The sequence below is a fragment of the Pseudopipra pipra genome, chromosome 4, assembly GCF_036250125.1.
Source record: "Pseudopipra pipra isolate bDixPip1 chromosome 4, bDixPip1.hap1, whole genome shotgun sequence".
In the NCBI taxonomy this organism is placed as follows: Eukaryota; Metazoa; Chordata; class Aves; order Passeriformes; family Pipridae; genus Pseudopipra; species Pseudopipra pipra.
The window spans coordinates 30,651,174-30,659,353 of NC_087552.1; positions in this window are offsets into that span (position 1 = coordinate 30,651,174).

Consider the following 8,180-nt stretch of genomic DNA (forward strand, 5'->3'; position numbering starts at 1 on the left):
AGAGCTTCTCAGTACCAACACAGATCTTCCCTACTTGGAACAAGGTGGTTTTGGTTTTTGTGCTACCCACAGTGTGGAGACAGAGACAATTCAAGATCACCAGGAGCTGCCAGCTGCCCTGTGGCAGGATGCTTGGAGGTGCGGAGCTCAATGTCTTTCTTAGGCCTTAGTGTTCCCAGGCTGAGTACGACCATCTCCAGGGCTGGAGCATTTCCCTGTAGGAAGGCAGTACTGTGCCATTTGCAAGTCTGGAGAGGCCCAGGGACCCAAGGAACACCAAAAGGCAGCAAAGCTGAGGGATATTTGCTGGATCATGGAGGTTTCTAAAACCTCTCCTGACTCTGCTGTTGCTTCCTGTTCACTCACCTCCTATCCCCACTTTCTGGCACAGTGGTTTTGCTTCCCTTTTGTTTCCTGGCTGTAGAGAAGTCCTTGTGTACAATCAGCATCTCTTTCTGTTTGAACTAACCCAAGCTAGTCTGTCTTGCCTTATTTTTATACTATTCCTATCAACACATGTACCCTGGGGCATGGAGAAATCTCCCTTGTTTTCCAGCCCTTGAGGTCACAACTAGGGGCAGACCATCAGTCCCAGGGCTATTATAACCAGTACAATATAACCAGTGGTCAGGGAAATTTCTTCCACAGCAGTATGTGCAGATGGGGACAAGGTCACAGCACTCCTTGGGTATCCTGTAGGTACACACAGCTCCGGTCCTCCCAGGCCTTTCCATAAGGTCCAGCTGGACCAAGCCCCAGCAGAGAGGGATGGCGAGAGCCAGCACGTTCCTCTGCTGGTGCTTATCCTTTGAGGGAATTGTGTTTGGAGGCTTCCTGCCTTCTCTGAGTCATGTCAAAATCAGTCCCAAATATTCTCTTTGAAGCTCTTCACACAGCGCTGGAGCGATCTTGCCTTCAAAGCAGTTGCTGGAGACAGGCAGGCTGCTTAAAAGGCACTGGAGTGCTCTCACATCATGTTCAGGCTGTATTAAAATTTTACCGTGCTGTTTCGCACCTCAGATGAATCAGAGTCGCTCCTGAAAAGCATCGGGGGCTAGAGGGGGAGGGTGGGATGTGTGAAAGGAAGGGGCTTTTGAAAGGGATTATTAATGCACAGAGATGTTTTGGTGTCTGAAAGAGGCCCTGAATGGCAGCTCTGTGCTTTTTTTCTCTGTGCTCATTAACAGTGAAGGGTGTAACTGCTGAAGAGCTGAACAGAGAGAGGGGAGGACATGGCTGCTGCTCAGGCAGGGATGAGCAGGGGAGAGAACGTGGGAACAGAGGGAGGTGGGTGCTGGCTGTCTCCCTGAGAGGCAGTTTCAGGTTACGAGTTCAATGGCTGCCTCCCTTTGGGACGCTGCAATACGGCAAGTTGTTTCTTGATGTGCAAACAATTAAAAAGAGGGTGTGTGTATGTGTGTGTGGAAGATGGAGAAAGCAAACACCTCCTCTGGGATCGGGCTGTCTCTGCAGCTGCTCACCTAAGGCACCTCTTGCGGGGGGAGTTTCACACAAGAAAAATTGCCGGGGGCATCAGGTTACTTGCAGGATGGAGTTTGGAAGTGTAAGAGATCTGCCTCGAACCTCAGGGCATAAAGGGTATTTCTCACTCTTGTATATGGGCACAGAGTGGGTCTCTGGGGTCATACCAGGGTTTACAGTTGTCCTTTTGCTGATCCCCAAGGATGCTCCATAATACTGGAGAAAGGGCTATGGGGGGGGGGGACAAGAGGGCAGGGGTGCCTTTATTCCTCTCCTAGCAGTATCCTTGGGCACAGGGAGCACATTTCCTGAGGTGCCCGCCTGTGCTGGGGGAGCAACCAGCTCCCTGAGGGCTCCATTTTCTTCAAGTTTGTCCCTGTCTCATGAGTTTTGCAGGACCTGTTGGGTCCTTCAGCCTTGTTTTCTGGAGAAGGAGTGTTTTCCAGTCCCCAAGGCAAGGAAGTGCATGACTTTGCCTCTTCCTTTTGCTTGAAAATTTCCTGACCCCCTGCATCATCCCAGCCGTGTGGCAAATAGTCCGCTCAAAGCCACTTGCCCATCTGCAGGCTCACCTAGCCAGGCCTCCTGGGCAGGTGGAGAGGCCAGGAGAAGAGGCAGACATTGGCTGATGGGGTGGGAAGACTCCTCCTTCCAGCTCTCTGGAGGTGCTGGTGAGGAGTGAGCAGCTGGACTGGCGTGTGTTCCCGTCCCAACCTGTGGGAACTTTTGGCACATAGGGCTGACAGCACTTGATGCCTGCATGTGCCTGGTGCTGGCACAGAGTCTGCCTTCAGTGGGCAGATCTGTCACAGGGCAGCTGGATGAAGGATGGGAGAAACCCTAGCGCTGCTCCTGACAGAGAAGGATGCTTTTCTAAACTAAGCAGAGGGGGCAATGTCTGCTTTTGGGTTTTTTTTTCAATGCTAATTTTCTTTTCTTCTTTGCTTGCATCAGCAAGCCAAGCACCAAAACAAGGGCTCTATATATCCTCTGGGAGTAAAATGCCCCCATAATCAAGCCCTTATTTCTTTCTCCTGAAGCTGAAATGTGCCATTTCCCTTATCTAAAAGAGGGAGGGAAGGCGCACACAAGCCTTGTCTGCCCTGCTGCCACTCCCTCTGTCCCGGCTGATTTGTCACTGCCCCTCGACTTGTACTGATGCCTGTCACTCTGCTGACAGCATGAGAGACAAGCACCAGTTTGCCTTGGCCATAAAACTTGCCTTGCAAAGAAAAAAAGCCAGCTCAGGGCTTTTCACTTGGAGAGAAAGAGAGTGAGAAGAATAGACTTGAAAGCAAATTCCCATGTTTTTTTGCTTCGGGTGAGAGCTTTTCCCACGCTCCATTGGAAAGAGTGCAAGGAGCAAATGTTTCCCAGTGCCTGTAAACACCAAACACTGCTGAGGAGTGGGGAAAAAAGCCAGTCTTATTGGAGAGAGGCAGAAATCAGCAGCATGCTCTCCCGCAGTGCCTTGTGCCTGTGTGTCTGCTCCTTCCATGCCAATGGCTTTTCCAGACTGAGCTATGTTTTGTGACTGTGACAGGAGCATCAGACCCTGGAGTATTCTGATGTGAGGAAAAGTGGTGTTTGCTGCCCCCCACAAAGCTGTTCCACTGTACTGGAGGCTACTTCTTCCACTGTGAGAGTCCCAGTTACTGGACTGGGAAGAGGCTGGTGGTTTTATTTCCCAAGCTGACAGCTGGGGAGGTGCTCGACATTTCTTTGTGTTTGCCTGGCCCTGGTCAAGGACCATTACCTTGGTCTGCAAGACTTTTGCATCTCCCTCCAAGGAAGGCTGGGAAGGCAAGTCTGGTTCGTTGCATCTCTCATGCCAGTTGCTTTACCTTGTTCAAGCCATGTCCCTCATCACCCTTCCCCAGTCTGGCTCCTGAGTCCTGTCTCCAGAGCCATGAATTGGGTGAAAACTGATCTGAAAAATCAATTAGCATCTTGCCTTTTGGCAGTCATCAGCCCGGATTTCAGGAGTGACCTTTTCCAAAGCACCAGGTGCCTTGGGGCCTCCCCATCCTTTCCAAGTCTATCTGCTTTCCACAGAGAGCCAGCGTTTAGCAGTCAGTCTCCAACAGGGCTATGTGAAACCCATCCATGCGTGGGAGAGCTTGCCCATGCAGCTCGCACCCTGGGAACCGGTTCACCAGCTCTGCAAGCAGAGGCCTGTCTGGCAAGGGAGTCTCTGTGTCTCAGCACTTGAGGGGTTATGTGCCTTTAAAACACCCCAAGAGATGAGAGATTTGAGGGTAGTGCTTGGAAATTAGGAACCAACTGAGGGTGGGGATGCTCACCAGGCATCTGTGTGCATTTCATTCAGCTTTCCAAAGAGACTCGTGCGGAGGTACGTTTGGAAGCTGGCGCCCACTGAGCTGTTTAGAGATTTGGGCCCTGCTTCATCCCAAGATGGTTGGAAGTGCTTGGAAGTCTGTCCCAGTAAATGCCCCAGCAGCTTGGTGAGCCTGTTGCTTTTCCCAGCTGGCCAAGCAAAGACCATTCGTGACAACAAAATCTGATTGCATCTGATTGCTGGTCCATCTTAGCATCCTCTCATCAAGCAGAAACCATCCCTTTCACCCCCCTCTCCTTGCCTTTGGTCTTGCCCATAGAAAGCCGTGACTGTATCCTGCATGCACCCGTATCTGCTCCTGCGATCTCCCTTTGTTTAGCTGCCAGCTTTCTGCACCTGCGTGCACGCCTGCTCTCCCTCCCCGCTGCGGTTAGTCCTTCCCTCTCCCAGCCCATAGGCAGGAAAGTGGGTTTTAGCCGGGTCCAAGGGGTAAGGGAGTGTTTGGCAATGGCAAGCATTCCTACTCCAATGGCAGCCCAGCCGTGGGTGGGATGGGGGGACACACGCAGTGGTTCTTTGTGAATGAAGCACAAGTTGCCCTGTGAATAACCCTCTGGAGGGATCCTACCCACATCTGTCCCAACGGGAGCTGGAATATCCATGTTTCCTTTGCTAATTGAGCCTGAATTGTATTAACTAATCCCATCCTCAAATACCCCAGCTGTTCAAAGCTTAGTAAGAGCAACTACACAGGCTGGCTGGGAGGTTGTGCTTGTCTCCTGTTGGAGATTACAGAAACAAAGTGTGTGTTAGTTTTGGAGTGGGGTTTTTCTGATTTTTTTTTTGAGGGGGTGGAGGGAGTTTTATTTTTTTTTGGCAATCTGTAGCCAACTGCCATAATCACTATCTCCTATTTCACAGAGAATATGCATCATAAAAAAAAAAAGACACTGTCATCAGGTGATGGCAGGTGATGTAAAACTAGGGATACAAAGAGTTAATATCTGCTAGATACTGTGTGCTCTTTCTGCCATGGTGCCCACTCCTATGTTTGTTCCTTTTTTTGCATCACTGGGACAGGATAGTTTGGAGCCAATGGCTTGTCTTGCCCTTTCCCGGGGGGTGCTCCAGATTATCACCAGACCATATATCAGCACCACCAAGGCCCTTGGAGTGCTGGCAAGAAGCAGATGAGGGCCTTGGCCAGCATAGGCTGCAAGTATTCACCAGCTACACAGGGAAAGGAAGCAAACTGGACAGACCCACTGGAGGGCATTCCCAATCCAAAAGGAACCAGAGCAGCCAGACCACAAGCCCAGAAAAGCCTCTCCTCCAGACACCCTGCTTGAATGGCAGCAGGAGATGCTCTGCCACTGTTTTGCCTTTTAAAGAGAGGCAGAGACTGAATCCTTAAAATCTTACCTATGTTATACTCACTTGCCTGAGCTTTTATAGCCTCTTCTACCACCCAAACTACCTCTAGAGAGAGAAGGGACTGGAGCAGCTGTGGGAGCCCCTGGCCATGGCATACAAAGCCCACTTGTTATCAGCACTGTCATATGCCTTTCTGCCCCCTCCCCCTTCCCAGCTCCACCACAACCACTACATCCCAAATGCACAAGCTGAGCATCCATCAAAAGGGCTATTATCCCACGATTTCTTAACAGCCACTGTTGCTCTTGGGTATGGAGCTCCCCCTTTGACACAGTGCCCCAGCAAAGAAATAGCGGTGCCTGTCTCTGGTTGGCATGCTGATTTGTGGATTGTCACAGCAGCCAGAGTGGGATGGGGGACTGCTGCCTGCACATGGGGTTGGCATTAGTGATTTAGGCCTTCGCTCCAGTCCTACAAGGCAGGCAGGTGCTATGGCGATCATACTTTTGGCCTCCAGATGTTAGCAGTGATGGTAGCTTCCATGGAGGGTGGTTAACAGACCACTTTAGGGCTTCATTATTTACAGCTGATGCTTTTAATCTAACCTTCCCGGACTGGGGCAGAAAAGGGACACATAAACAAAGCCACCAACCTCTGGAGTAGGAAAAGGGTCTGTGATGCATGGAGAGGCAGTTTCCAGGGCTGTGCACATTGACCCAAGGAACTTGTTGACTGGCATCAGGTACTGACATCCCCAGGAGCCTGCTGGAGGATGCCCCTTTGCTCTTTCACCCTGCGGGCAGTAGATGCTGGCACTGGTTGCCCTTGGCTCCATCATAGGTGCATTTTTCATGGCCAGGATGAGATCTGTGCACCACAGGTGGAAACTAAGATTTGCTCAATCCCACAGTGTGGACCATAACTGATTAAAGGTATCACATTTTTTCCTGTTGCTGTTTTTTTAAGTCCTGGAGTAAAAAGCACTGTTAGCAACAGCAGTCTTGGGAACTGGGCATCTTTGCTGGCCATGAGTGATACAGATCCCATCTCCAGAGAGCTTTGCTTCTTTTGTCTGCCTACAGAGAAACTCACTGTAGGCTTATGCTTGTTTGTCTTCCTGTTCTCAAGGGGTCACTCTTACAGATGACACTTTGAAAACAAGACTCAGTGATAGTCTCTTCTGTCAGTGAGGGATGGTGCTTGAAGCTCTGGTCAGCCTAAAGTTTCCCTTTGTCCCATCGGGGTTGCTCTGAGCCATGAGCTCTGTTGCTGTGACAGTGTTCTGGAAAACAATATGTTGGAAGACATATGGCTGGCCAGATCGCAGAATCAGAATATGCTGAATTGGAAGGGACCCACAAGGATCATTGAGTTCAACCCTTAACCCTGTACAGGACATGTGGTCATGTCTTAGCAGGCACTGTATATGGCTTTCCACTCAAGAGGGCTTCTTTTCTGCAAGTTTGTTTGGACATTGAGAAAATACCTAAAGTAGAGAATGATGCATGCTCTACTGGAGAAACCACGAGACTTTATAGCCATGCAAAAAGCCATCAAGCTTAGTCTCAGACCTTACAGAATAATTTTTTTATAAAAACTTGAGGTTGTTCAATTTTTCTCTGGACATTAACATGGTGACTTTATTAGGAAAAAAAGAAAAAGCTTTCATCATCCCAAAATCCGAAGACCTCTGCCATGGGAAAGGTTTTCCTACCTGGGGTGACTGTCTCAGGACAATTCACTCAGTCCCAGTATTGTTCCAGTGTAAACACAGGATGAATTTTAAATCTAGATTTCCTTTCCTAAGCTGCCTCTGACTCTTCACTAAGAAGGCATACTGAGAAAATTATAGCACTCTTATTGAGAAGAGTAGAGGCTCTTTTTAAAGTTTCAGGTATGAAATTCAGATACTTGAATTCGAGGAAGTTTACCATCCTCCAGGATTAGCCAGCCATACAACCACAACTTCATCTGGGCTGGTTAGAGCTGGATTCTTTCATCCAAGCCTTCTAAAATAGGGAAAATGTCAGAAATTTGGGGCACTCATTTTCCCAGCTCATTTTTCTCTCCTGCAGATGAGATGATCTGTGCTAGAAGAGAGATTTCTGTCATGATGAAGGCATTTCTGAGAGATAATTTACTTGTATGAACTGGGTGCACTGACGCTAGAATCCTGCATGGAAAAAGACACAGCAAATTGATTGTGAGGGGTTTGTTTGAAAGAAAAAAGGGGAGGTTGTTAAGCAGATGTCTTCGTGGCAATATGGCAAAATAAGTGGAGGAGTTCCCATATTTTCCTGTGGTTTTGCTAAATCTGGGGTCTCTGGATCATTTTAATAACTGATCAAAAGAGAGAGCATGAGCAGACAGCCGTAACTGCAGAAGACCAGCCAGCCAGGATGTTTGCAAGCAAAAAGGCTTGCAAGCTGTGCTACTGCCAAAATTCCCTGAAGGAGAAGAATTTACTGGGATGATTGGCTCCTGAGAAGGATTTTTTTCTTTGATAAGTACTGTGCATATATCCAGTTTCTGGTTTTCTATTTGGGCCTTGGACTCTCCATTATGCAAGCCTATTTGCCTTTTTAATCCACTATTTTCTCCTGAAATGTATAAGACTAGGAATGCTTTGTTGTACTAAAGGAGTTATGACTTAAGCAAGGAACTGAGCTAAGGCCCTGACCCAAGCAGGGGGAGAACTGTTTTGTTTTGGTTTTTTCTTAGTTTCTAAGATTTTAGATGCTCAAAACTACACACCACAGAGAACTTCCAGGATAAGAGAAGACAGTCCTTTTCCAGCCTGCCCTAAAGTATTGCTAAGACACTACAGTGCACAAAACCTCATCCTGTTCCCTTTTAATGATGCCCAGTCTCCCACGCCAACAGAGGTTTGGGATTTTCCTGAGATGCTGCCTGCAGTTTTTGCACAGTGGGGTCAAATTCTGATTTCAGTTGCAGCAAAATCTTCTTCCTTCCACAGCATCCCCTTGGGATGAGCTTCATCATGTCCTTGTCTGGCAAGCTTGCG